Source organism: Gopherus evgoodei, chromosome 2 (assembly GCF_007399415.2).
Source record: "Gopherus evgoodei ecotype Sinaloan lineage chromosome 2, rGopEvg1_v1.p, whole genome shotgun sequence".
In the NCBI taxonomy this organism is placed as follows: domain Eukaryota; kingdom Metazoa; phylum Chordata; order Testudines; family Testudinidae; genus Gopherus; species Gopherus evgoodei.
This window is the reverse complement of record NC_044323.1, coordinates 25,196,611-25,209,761: the sequence shown is the minus strand read 5'-3', so window position 1 is coordinate 25,209,761 and position 13,151 is coordinate 25,196,611. Positions and strand designations below refer to the sequence as shown.

Sequence of the window (13,151 nt, the reverse complement as noted above, 5' to 3'; positions counted from 1 at the left end):
AGGAGGGCAAGGGGTGCCAGTGGTCACTGCCACGCAACAAAGTGGGCAAGAATGGGTCATCCGTGGTGTGAAAACCTATGAACCAAGACAGAATTATGGGGGTGACCCCACCCACCAAATGTGATTTTTGTGGGTGGAGAATGGGTGAACACCATAAGGGGATACTAGAGAGCCACCCTAGGGATGACGAAGGACTCCAGGAGAGCAGCACTTCTAGTAAATGAAAGAGATCCCATAAAGGTGAAACTTATTCACCAGAGAAGTAAGGAAGGTGTGTGACAGAGTGCTGAGGACCAGCAGCTGAATTAGCACTCTGGTCACTGTAAATCCAGTTAGTTCCCATGGAGGGAACCTGCTTGAGGGAAGGAATGGCTAATTATTAGATCAGTGTGGGCCAGAGAGAGCTAAGAAACTGATTCGCCCTTTAATTGCAAGAGTAGAAAAGGAAGGCAGTGCAAAGCAAGGAGAAGACAGGGAGAGAGAAAGGCCAGCCAGCTAGCCAGACAGGGTAAAAGGAAATCTCAGCATGGAGAGATCTTTCTCCTCTCTCATAGATGTATAACACTGTAAATAAGAACAGTTGCACTGGACTGTAAGAGCATGGTGGTTGACAGAATACAAATACAGTATGCAGTGGTGGTTACAGACTGGAGATGTCATAGCTATTTATACAAGAAGACAGGAGCGGAGGGCCATGCCCGGTCACAGTGGAGAATTCTGATTTGGTAGAGTCACTTTTCACAGGTATAAGTGATTACACACCAGGAGCAAGGCACTGGAGAATCAGGCTCTCCATTTTAGGAGATTTTGGAAAAAAACATACTGTAATGGAGTGCTTTTAAAAAATTAAGGCTAAAGCTACTTATAACTTTCTGTACCCAGAGGCTCCCCAAAGGTAAACAAGACATTAAATTGCAAATAGAAAAACAAGATGTTACTTATCACAGGTAAAACTGGTCTAGTTTGAGGAGAAACAGTGAGGAGGTGAAAGAAGTGGGTTATTATTGTATGTTGTAGAATGATTCCAGCATCTGATCTTTTTATATTTCTGTGTCATTGCATTATTCCATGGGAATAATATGCATTGGAATGGGGTGTATTCAGCAAAGCTGAAAAGGATGTTGTGGAGAGAGGCAAAGGAATTTGGTTTTGATGCATCCTCCCCCATGAATACAGCTAGTGTCTTCTGTGGAATAAGTCACAAAGCTGTCAGTTGCTTATAGAACTTGCTGTGAATTGAGATGCAATACATTACTGTGCTAGTGTAGAATCACAGGGAAAGTAACTTTACTTTTTTTGCCTGGTGATACTTCAATGAATGATTTTATTTTGAGACTTATAAAAGGATTAATTGCCCTAATAAAAGTTAAATGGGCCCTTTAGTTTAAAGTTCAACTCACAAGCTGATATCAAGTCATTTCAAGTGACTCATTTAACAGCAATATCTTTAAAAGGGCCTGCCTGTGTTGTCAAGGCATCTCTTTGGCTGCACCCTAAGCTCTAGTAATAATCAGATGAGGTTTCGTCTTCAGTGTGAAACTGAAAGAGCCTGTTCTGCTAAATCCAAGAGGGACAGCTCATATGGAAACTATGTCTAGGTACTACAATAGTCAATTTACATTCAGTATATTTGCTCTTCTTTGGGGGTGTTTCCCACCGTAATTATAATTTTAATTCTGTCCTGTATTTGTTCCTGCTCTATACTTCTGACACACTCCAGTGTATGTAGCACACAAACCTATGAGCCTAGGTGGCCCATTGTAATGTTACTTTATTGTATATGCTATAAAGGCTCTCATCCTGTCCTCTGGGAGCTTGATCCAAAGCTCACTGAAGTCAGTGGAAAGAATCTTTGGAGCAGGAACTGAGTGCCTAGCCCATAAATTAAAACACACAAAATGATCTGATAAAAGGACTGTCTCCGGTTGGAAGGATTTTACACTAAATCCTTCCAACCTCCCTTTTATCAGCAGATACAATCTGTTGTATGCTGGGAAAGCTAATAAATCTAGGCTCTCCAAAGTGGAGAGTGAGTTCTGAAGTTTTGGACACCTTTTACAGGACTCTCTCCTTGCATCTTCCCCTCATTAATATCAATGGGATTCCAATTTTTACACCTCTGCTGATCTCAGCAGCATCAGTATGATTCACCGTGAGAGCCAGTCTCTCAAGCAGGCAGGTCTTTAGCCTTTTAGAAATTACTTTGGACTGGATGAGTCATCAAAGAAACATGTGTAGTATTGAGTAAAGAAATCTTGATGACTCTAAATAGATCAGCCCGGTGGGGCAATGCCTGCTGTTCTCAAATTGTCTCCATATCAAGGAAAACAAGGACTATCTGTCAGATGACATGATTACCACAGATTAAGCCTTCTGTTGTGCTTTTGTGTTTTGTCCTATTGTCCAGAATATTCTGGGTATGCAGATTTTGAGATTGGGTCCTGATGCCTTATTATTATTTATTTAAAATGTCTTTTCATACACCTGAAGAACTCTGTGGAGCTTGAATGTTTGTCTCTTTCACCAACAGAAGTTGGTCCAATAAAATATATTACCTCACCCACCTTGTCTCTCCGCAATAATATACTTTTCCCCAATACTAATTCTTCTCTGAGTTTCCACCTCACCCCCAGGGTCACATCCCCAGCTGCTATCCATCAGTGTAGCTTCAATTAGGTCACTTTATTGGAGACATTAAAACATAACATTTATTATTAGAAGCAATTTGTTCAGCACCAACAATTGGCTGGAGCTATACAGGACAGTAAACAGGTCAGTGCCTGCTCCGAAGAACTAACAGTCTGAATCTATTATATTAACTACTGCGTATGTTAGATAACAAAACTATTCCTGTGCTTGAAATCACAGTGCACTGTAAATGGTTATGGTTTTGCTTGCTTCTCTGTTCCTTTTGCAGGCTGCAGAGAATGGGGAATGGCAGAGGACTTCTACTCCAGCTCTCTGCTACTGGAGGCACTAGGTTGATCCTCCCAGGTTTAGGGCCAGTTTGAGTTACTGTCGGTAGTGGTACAAATTCACAGTGCAGAGGAGAGTTAGCCAGAATGAACATGCATTACTCTTTCCATAGCAAATGTGCATTAAACAAATGGTTTTTGCATGTGTTTCCTCTGCTGTATCATAAAATAAATACATCTTGTGGTTGGAGAAATCCATTTTTACTGTCCTTGGGGGATGTTGCTTATCTACTGTCCTGAAATTAGATCATAGAAAAAAAGGGGAACTGACTGTTGACTTGCTGATATGGCAACAGTATTTCTAACTCCAAACATTCAAAAACCAGCCCCATGAAAAATCATGAGGTTGACGTAAATAGACTTGAATTTCATGATTTCTATCTCTCTCTGCTTCTTTTTGTTTGATTTCTAAGCCTTTAAGGTGCACTTAGATCACGTTTTCAAGCTTTTTTCTGCAGCCATCAGAACTAAAATGTTTTTACTAGTGCCACAATTCAAAATGCTCCTATGATTTGACTTCTCTTTCAGTGCATGTCTAAATATAACCTCTTTGGTATTATCAGCAGGCATAAAGTTTATGCTGCCACAATGAACTGTATAGGCTTTAATCTAATTTTCCATAATACTTTTTCACTTACTGAAAGCTCAGATTTTCATCTAATCACGTGTCTGCTGGAGTTATAAATAAAACATCACATATTACGAGACCATGATTAACTTAAAAGAGTTGGTGTCAGGAAGCAGGGCCTGCAGCAGAGCCACTCTCTAGGCAACCTTATGAGCACAGCTGGCCTGCAGTAGACTGTCCGCCAGGTTGTAAGAGTCAGCAGATTGGCTCTTAAGCCCAGCAATGGCAATAGTTCAGTGGCTGCTCAAACCATGTATCCATGGCTACACTAGCTCCTGCACATGCTTGTTCCAGTCATGCCCCAGCCCTATTCCTGTCCTGCCTCACTCCAGGTAACATGGTTCTGAACCTTGGCTCTGATTTTCTGACTCTGGTTCTGACCCTGGCTACAATTCCTGGCTAACAGCTACTGCTCCAACCACTAAGCATGACTGCCCACATCCCAGTCACATGACAGATGTCCGCAGTGACAAAGCTGGGCCATCCTCATGAGAACATTTTAGAAATGGAGGAAACGGAAGTGGAATGTGTATCTGACAAAAATTGAAAGCCCTGCTTCTTTCCTGATTCTTGCTGTTGGTGGAAGCACCCTTACATTGGCTTTGTGACACTGAAGGATTATGTAGCATTGGAATAAACATTTGTGGGTTGCTTATATAGGTCCAGATTGCACTGGTAGCATAGCACAAAGTGAACTTGGCCCTAGAAAGGGTGGCAAAAATATTAGGTATCCTAACCACTAAAGAGCAGTATTAGGACCATCAGTGGTCTGTGTTTAGGACTGTAAGCTCTGAGAGTCCTTCTCCCATTTTCCATAGCATTGTTCTTTGAGGAAAGGAGTGGAAGGGCATGGTTTGAGCTAGGGATTCTGCCCTCCAAACCAGCAGATCACCAAGTTCCTGTGCCTTTGCACTAGCTTTTTTCACCCCTGCATGCCATTCTAGCCTCCTTGGCACCATGGTCGCGATGAAATAACTCTCTGGCCAGCTGACACTCCTGTATCCTCTCATCCCACCCTGAAGAGGTTCTACATTGCACAGGCAGCAAGTTCCGTGAACACCATTAACTAAGGTGAGGAAGCCCTATGGGATTGTTAAAGGGGACAGCATACAGACATGCCCATTTCCTCAACCCCCCCTCTGCTCCTTCCCCTACCAGAGACACAGTGCCCATTGAGGGTCATAGAAGGGTTTATCTGCGAAGGAAAGATGCTACAGAGATGGTCTATACGCAGCTCCCAAGCAAAGGTATAAAGTGCTTTCCTCTCATTCATCCAAGGAAGCTGAGGGGAAGATTGATGCTATACTAGTAAAATCACACTCTATTGTTAATTAACTTTAATACAAAAGAAGCGGGTAGAAAAACATTATCTCAATAACCCAGACTGGTTTGCATATGTCCCTTGGTAAGCCTCAATATCCTTACTCAGTAGTTCCTGTGTGACTTGTACTAAAAGCAGCTCTTGGGGATGATGGTTTAAAACTTTTGTCCCTGGTTCAAGGATGCTCTTCAATGTGCGTTGCTTCTAAACTCTGATTTAACATAAAGTTATTCACATAATAAAAAGATCTGATCATTGCTTGGTGGATGATTAGTTGAACTTCTAAGATCATTTACACATTCCTGAATTACCAAGATAAATTCTTAACCTAAAAATTTTTAATAGTGCCACAATTCAAAATGCTCCTATTATTTGACTTCTCTTTCAGTGCATGTCTAAATATAACCTCTTTGGTATTATCAACAGGCATAAAGTTTATGCTGCCTCAATGAACTGTACAGACTAATGTAATTTTTCATAATACTTCCTCAAATCCAGTACAGAATTAGCCTGTCTTTTCACTTACTAGGTCAGTATTTGCATATAGGACAGTGGGGACAGAACCATTTTTAAAATAGTTTTTCCTCATTATCTCATATTGAAACTATTGAGGATTGCATCGGGGAATATGATCTGTTTTAAATGCAACTGGCTGGACTGCCGTGGGAATTAGGTGCATTTTCCAGGTAATGTAATTAAACTTTTTAAAAGAACTTTTATTTTGTGTTTCAAGGGTTACGTCAGGACCTTATGTTGTATATTCTTTTTCAAACATTTAAAATGTGAAGGCGGATGTTTGACAGTTCTCAGAGATTTTGGGACCATAAATAATTGGCTTGGCAGGCTAAATGCAAATGTAATTTGATACTATCATTATTTCAATGGTGCGATGAGGGAGGTGTCTCTGATTCCATTGTCATAAATATGTATTTGGAAAAAAGCCCTCCATTTCAATAATAATAGTAATTATATGGTATATCATGTTTCATAATCAAAGTTCTTTAAATATATCTATTTCACACAACTGCTTTCAACTTCACTCTATACTTGTGGAAACTGAGGCACGGTGGTTACGTGATTTGGCTAAAGTCACAGACTAAATCTGTCATAGCTGGGACTGGAACTCAAGACTTCTTAATGTTCAGACAAACTAGGCAACACTTTCAAAGTTTGATGTAATAGACTTGCTAGATTTTGATATAAATATGTATTTAAATACCAAATAGGCTGTGCAATAAAAAATGCTACATATGGCTTACATCCCCTTTCAATTAACATTTAAACTTTGCTTCTAATAGCCCAATAAGTTGACATTCAGACAAGGTTTAATGCTATAGTTTGCTTGTTTATAATGCTCCAAGTGTTGCCATGGAAACAGCCATACTATGTACCTATGGCAACAGTCACAGTGCTGTAAATAGTGATACCAAAAAACGGAAGTTAGTAAGCCTAAATCAAAAATTCTAAGAAAAAAAGATGTCTAACTATTTCCTGTGAACAGAAAGTATTTTAAGTCACTAGTTTATTTCATGAATCCTGGTTTCAACCTCAGGTTTACTGGACCCAAGCCTACAAAGGCTTATTAACGTTAGAAATCCTTATTCACAAGTGTGGTCCCACCAATTTCATTGAGGCTGCTCATGTGGATCAAGCTTTTCAGGATCAGGCCCATTATTTCTTTTGGTATAATGCTTCTTATTCAAAAGTACACATGCCTGGCTCCAGAATTCAAGATCTTTCTTCTTTGCTACATTGGCACACAGTGTATGATTAAACTGTCGAGCTTGTTACCACAGGAAGTTGAGTCTAAGACTTTAACAAGATTCAAACAGGGATTGGATATTTTAGTATATATTAAGAATATCCAGAGTTATGATAATTAATTACCAGAAAACCAGTGGAAGGGAGGTTAAATCTTCTGTTTCAGGTTGAAAACCAATCTCTCGCAGAGATCAGGATGAGATCTAATGGGGTGGTCAGATTATGCCCATATCCGTGATTATGCCCATATTGTAGGGTTCTTACACCTGCCTCTGAATCATCTGGTGCTGCGCAGTCTGATCAACAGGATACTGGACTAGATGGACTGCAGATCTAATCCAGTAAAGCAATTCCTAAACTGCCTTGTTTAGGCCAGGCCTTGAGCCCCTGCTCCTCCTATATTCTTTTCACTGTCAGTTTCACAGTTGTGGCACCTGTAGTAATGATCCCTGTGATTCTGGAGGCAATTGGCAAGGCTAGAGAAATCCTCTGCAAAAAAAGGTGAAGTCCTGGTTCTGATTACACACCTGTGTAAATCGGGAGCAACTTCAATGAAATCAGTGGCTTAAATTCTCTGCTGCTATGAACTGATTCCGCTCCATCGACTTCAATGGAGTTTTGCCCACTTACACAAATAGGGACTGCGTGCCTCGGTTGGATTTACATTCATGTAAACTTAGTGTGAGAGCAGAATCAGGCACTGACTGGTTGGGGCATGTATGACATAAATAAGTTTTGATTATAAAGCAATTGCTAAGAATACTTTAATGTTAATTGCATGATTTTCTTTTTTTTAATTAGGGCACAATTTTACTTAGCTCCAATAATCTGGACTAATTCAGTAGATGTAATGTGATTCTCTGCTCTATTAAAATATTATGCAAGTGTAAATCTATTGAATTCAGTGGTGAGTGACAGTAGACGATCAGGTCCAAATGTTAAGATTTCAGAAAACTATTAAATACAGTATACCACGAAATCCTACCTCTCAAATAAAGATGATTGAATATTTTCCACCAAAAAATGTTTGAGAAACTACAGCTTCCATGAGGCACCATGGCAGCAGTTCTAGCTCAAAATATTTTGGTTTTCAATTTCTAACCAGAAAGTTTAGCTTTTTCATGGAAAATTTTAACTTTTTTTCTAATAAAAGACCATTTTCTCATTTTTTTCTCTTATGGTTATTTCAGATTGGCTAAGATAGGTGCACTGCACATGATCTGCAAGTAGCTGAAGCACTGTCAACAAAGGGTAACAAAATAATACACTACAATCTATACAAGGGAAGGAGGTTGACTAGTGAAGTACTGCAGGGTTCTCTTTTAGTTTGTATTCTAGGCAGTGTCTTTGTTAATACTCTGCAAGAACATGTTAATGAAATTTGAAGATACTACTAAGTTGGGATATATTGCCAACACCATGTAGGGAAAAAGAACTTTGGGATGTCAGAAGTTTTGGGTGGGAAAATAACAAAATGAGATTCCACTTGGATAATACAAGTGGGGGAGAATATTCCAAAACACCAGTATAATTAGAAGGGAGATGTCTGGAGAGCAGCAGAGCCAAAAGGAAGAGATTTAGAGATGACAGTGGACAATTAATCATAAATACGTCTGAGATACAATATGACAGTTTTAAAGAGCCAGTGGAGTTCAGGGCTGCACATAGAGAGAAATTATTCCAGGAAGCAAGGCCAAAATCCTGGAAGATATTTAAGGTCCTAATTTCCTTTGAAATTAATGGAAGTTATGAGCCTAAATACCTTTGTGGATCTGGGCCCAAGTACATTGTCTCTCAGCATAGCTCTGGATCTACTGAACCTGGAATATTGTAGCCTGGTGTACAATGGGTTTGACTGCACAAGTGACGCTACACCTTTGTAGACACACTGGTTAAAAAGGCTTCAGTGTGGACTGGCCAGTGTACCTTTCTGGACACTATAATAAAGAATAATATGGAGAGAGTACAGAGAAGAGCAACCAAAGCAATTGGAGGGCAGGAAGGACTGACTTACACAGAAAGGCAAACAGAGAAATCTGTATAGCTTTGCTCACCAACAACTTGGGTGAAGGTGGGTGACAGGACATGAATCTACAAATACCTGAAGGATGTTGACATCAAAGAGAAAAGGAAATTATTGAAGCGGCTACAAAGGGGATATAATTAGGCGCAATAGGAGGAATCATGGAATAGAGAAATTTAATTTGAATGTCAGCAATAACTATTAGTCTCCCAAGAGATGCACTGTTGCACTGTAGTGGAAGCCCCAAAGCTTCAGACATGTACTGGCTAAACTCTAGAAAATGAACTATAGGGAAATTCTACCTTGACAGGAGGATAGTTTTAATGACTCAGAGCTCCTCTTTCTCTAGTTCCCTCAAATCACTGTTTCATAAGTGATAAGTGGGGTTATGTGTGCAAAATCTGCTCTTTAAATTTCTCTACACTCCAAAAGGAAAGAACTAGAGGGCATAACAATTTCTTTCTGACTTGTAAAAGTTTAATTTCCAGTGTCTGTTTTAGAGTTTTTTCTCTTTTATTCTTATGATTGCTTAGTTTTCTTGACACTTAAGAAGCTCAATCTGTTCAGTGTATTAAAAAGAAGATCAAGAGGTGACTTCATTATGGCATATAAGTACTTTCATGCAGAGAAAATAGCAGGTATTAAAGGTCTCTTAAATCTAATAGAGAAAGGCATATTAAGCACCAAAGACTAGAAGATAAAGCCAGACAAATTAAAATTAAAAATAAGATACACTTTTTAATGGTTAAGGTGATTAATCATTTGAACAAACTACCAACTATTCCATCTCCTGATGTCTTGACATCAAGACTGGACGACTTTTGGAAGACATGCTTTAGTCCAGGGATAGGCAACCTTTGGCACACAGCCCATCAGGGAAATCCACTGGCGAGCTGGGATGGTTTGTTTACCTGCAGCATCCGCAGATTTGGCTGATCACAGCTCCCACTGACCACGGTTCACCGTTCCAGGCTAATGGGGCTGCGGGAAGCTGCGGACGGCCATCACATCCCTCAGCCCACACCACTTCCCTCAGCCCCATTGGCCTGGAATGGCGAACCACGGCCAGTGGAAGCTGTGATCGGCCAAACCTGCGGATGCTGCAGGTAAACAAACTGTCCTGGCACTCCAGTGGATTTCCCTGATAGGCCACATGCCAAAGGTTGCTGATCCCTGTTTAAGTCAAACACAATTTATTAGGCTCAATATAGGAGTAACTGGCTTGAATTCCATGGCCTGTGTTAAACAGGAAATCAGACTCGAGGATCTAATGGTCCCTTCTGGTCTTAGAATCTATGAATCAGAATCATGTGTCCTATAAAACTATCAAGAGTATAAAATTATTTGAATTAAAATGACACACTCAAATCTTTTTCTCCCTAATGCAGATGAATATTCAGAATAGAGGTCCCCAACTTTGCTCTTCCTAATCTGTTATGTAGGTTTGTATGTATGTAAACAACCTGATACATTTGATGTCTTTTATTGATAAAGTGTAATGTAAGAGATCTAAAAAACTAAGGAGTCTGATTTGTGTTTGTATTTCAGGGGAACTATTAAACTCTGACTTGTTGTGTAAAGCCTAACCCATAGTGGCAAACAGCATGCAAACACATAAACCAGTATAAGCTTCGGAAGTGACAGATTCAGCCTTCCTGGGATGGAGTGGGGGAAGGTTTGCAATTCGCATGGAAATTGGTGGGAGGAGCACAAGTTGCAGGAAGAAAGAGTTTGGAGGAAGCAACAGTAAAATCAATCTGGGTGCACATGGCTAGAATGCTATCTGCTGTTGCAGCACCGCTGTAAATAACAATAAAGAGCCAATTTAGTTTTAGAAATGTGGAGTCCTCTTATGTAACTACCCAGCACAGGGTACATGAAAGAGGGAGCTAGATAAGTTTGGTTGCTGTGCCATCCTTTGACACTAGACTTGTAGATCCAGATCCTGGCCCCTGATATAGCCCATGAGCCTCCAGTGTTGTAGAGGGGCTATAAGGTGCTACCTAGGGTTTCTCCCAGGGCTAATCAATGGCTACATTCAGCCTTCAGAAAAATTATTCATATGGGATGAAATCCTGGCCCCCATTGACGTCAATGGGGGCCAGGATTTCACCCTGTGATATTTGCACTCCATTCGGAAACATCTTTGTTTTAAATGTTTCTCCTTGGCAGGTATTGCATGTGGTCATGATTTAGGAATGTTTGCTCTACTATATTTGAAGCCCATTTATCTTTGAAATACCCATATTATGAATTTTTTAAAACTGTGCACTGAACATGGGCAGTAAATTATTTTCCTTAATGATTTAAGCAAACAAACAAAAAAACCCTATTATTTTAAGAGGAGGAGTCAGAAACTCAGCTGGTGTATATCATCATAGTTTCATTGAGTACAATAGAGCAGTGCTGACTTACAACAACTGAGAATCTGGCTTAGTGTCTGGTTGACTTTTTCTTTCTGAATAACTTACCTGACCAATTGAACCCTCTCTTTTTGTTCTGTTCTTTAAGCCAGTCCTGCTTTCTGTCAATGTATTTATAATCCACAAGTATTTGCTGAATGGTTTGGACAAGTGATTTTTTTCAGACAGTGGTTTGTTTGCAAACTGTTCACTCCAGCTATTCATAACCTGCAATGTGCAATTTGTCACCAAAGTCACATGGTGACAGAATATTTTGCCCAAAAAATCCAGATTTTTCTTTAAAAATTGTTGACATTGGTTTTTTTTGAAAATTCTTCACATGCTTTATAAGATGGCCCAAACCCAGCAAAAAATATTTTATACAACCAGTTTTGACAATCTATACATGGTGTTCTTTCTGCTTCATGAATGGATAACTAAAACTTTTGTAACAGGAAAATAAATGACTAGCATATAATACATGTATCTGAATATACCCTTGGACCAAGTCCTGAAAATGGATCTGTATGGCCATTATCCCCATATGAAGGCCTACTGAAGTCATGGGTTATGTATGAGTGAGATTACAGGAGAACGTGGATGTGCTTATGAAGAATAGAAACCTCTGAAATATTTTTGTGCACGATTACTTGTTCGCCTGAACATTCATGGAAAAATGGGGTGTGATCTTGGTTACTTGGAACTGAACTGAATGTTAGAGTACATGGCTTTGAATTAGCTGACCAGCTCTGAGAGTGACTGTAAAAGTGAAACTGTCTGGGTCTGAATATGCCTACTCATCTAGATTTAAAAGTTAAATGGGACCAGATTTGGATGGATCCTTCCCAGAGTAAATGCAGCTTGCTGAATATCTCTGGTGAGCAGTAGTCTATTCCTTAAAGTCCTCAGATAGCACTACTACCGACAGTAAAAGTTCAACAGTTAGGGCTCCTAGTTCAGGATCTCCCATTCAATTTCTTGCTGAAATGGATTTTTCATAAGTATAATAGTAACTTGGATACTTTGCTGTGGTCTCTGCTGTCCACATCAGGCTTGGCAATGTTTACTTATTCTTATCTGAATGAACTTATTTATTACATGTTTTTATTATAAAGTCACAATAGAAATACCTAGAGTTATTCAATGGTCAAATATGTAAGACAGCTTCAAATATAAGCCCAATTTTGGCTCTTGCATGGGGCTTTTTTGAATCAAAGAAAGGAAGAAACAGAACACAGTAAAAATCCTATATTTCTCACATATAGTGCACAGACTATGGGGTTTTTTAAGCTAAAGGTAACCCTTTCTTTCCTGCTCTTTAAAACAAAATAAGGGATGAGAGGGACCGGATTGGTGGTAACTGAGACTGGGCTGGTGACAGGAGGAAGTGTAATGGCAGCTGTGGGTTTGCTGGCTGTGCTGAAGGGAGCTGAATCAGAATGTGCGTGTGCGCGCGCAAAGAAAGGGATTGTGAAGGAGAAGTTAACCCAAAGGCAGCCCAGACCTGGCACGATCCGGTGACACTCAGACGAGGCCCCAGCGCCAGTCAGCCCTGTAATGCACGATGCGGCGCCGAAGAATCTTGGATGCCAGGGTCAACGGTGCCATAGACACATCCGACTCACCAAGATATTGCACTGGGGAAAGGAGCCTGGGGTTCTGGGGGCTGGGGACAAGGTTCCCCCTAAAACTTCCATGTGTAAAGGCAGCAAATATTGAAAAAAGGGTTTAACACCCCTCTCCCCCCAGGAATAGAAACTCTGGCATGGGGAGAGAGAGAGAGATGCCACCGCCCTACTCAGCACTAGGCAGCCCCAGAATAGCAAGGTGAAACTGACTAGAATCAGCGTGTGAAACTGACCGCTTTAGCAGCACTCTCCTGGCTCCAGCGTGAGGTCCGTTGGCAAACAGCAGCCTGGCATCTCAGAGGGTGCAACAGAGCAGGGCCCAGCCAGACCAAGCAAAGGGCTGGTTAACAGAGTAAGGAAACAGGGAAGAAAAGAGGACATACAGGAAGGTAAGTTTATAGTGAACTGGACTC

At 40.4% G+C, this 13,151-nt stretch overlaps 1 long non-coding RNA gene across 3 annotated transcripts in view; it reads right to left on the bottom strand.

Moving 5' to 3' along the window:
- The window catches only part of LOC115645467, a 201,624-nt gene that overhangs the window by 128,445 nt on the left and 60,028 nt on the right, over positions 1-13,151 (bottom strand). For 2 of the 3 annotated variants that reach the window (XR_003998748.1, XR_003998749.1), the window contains one exon: positions 12,972-13,078. The exons of the other annotated variant lie outside the window; for it this stretch is intronic. This is a non-coding gene — a long non-coding RNA (uncharacterized LOC115645467). The remainder of the gene's footprint in view (positions 1-12,971; positions 13,079-13,151) is intronic. 3 annotated transcript variants of the gene reach the window in all.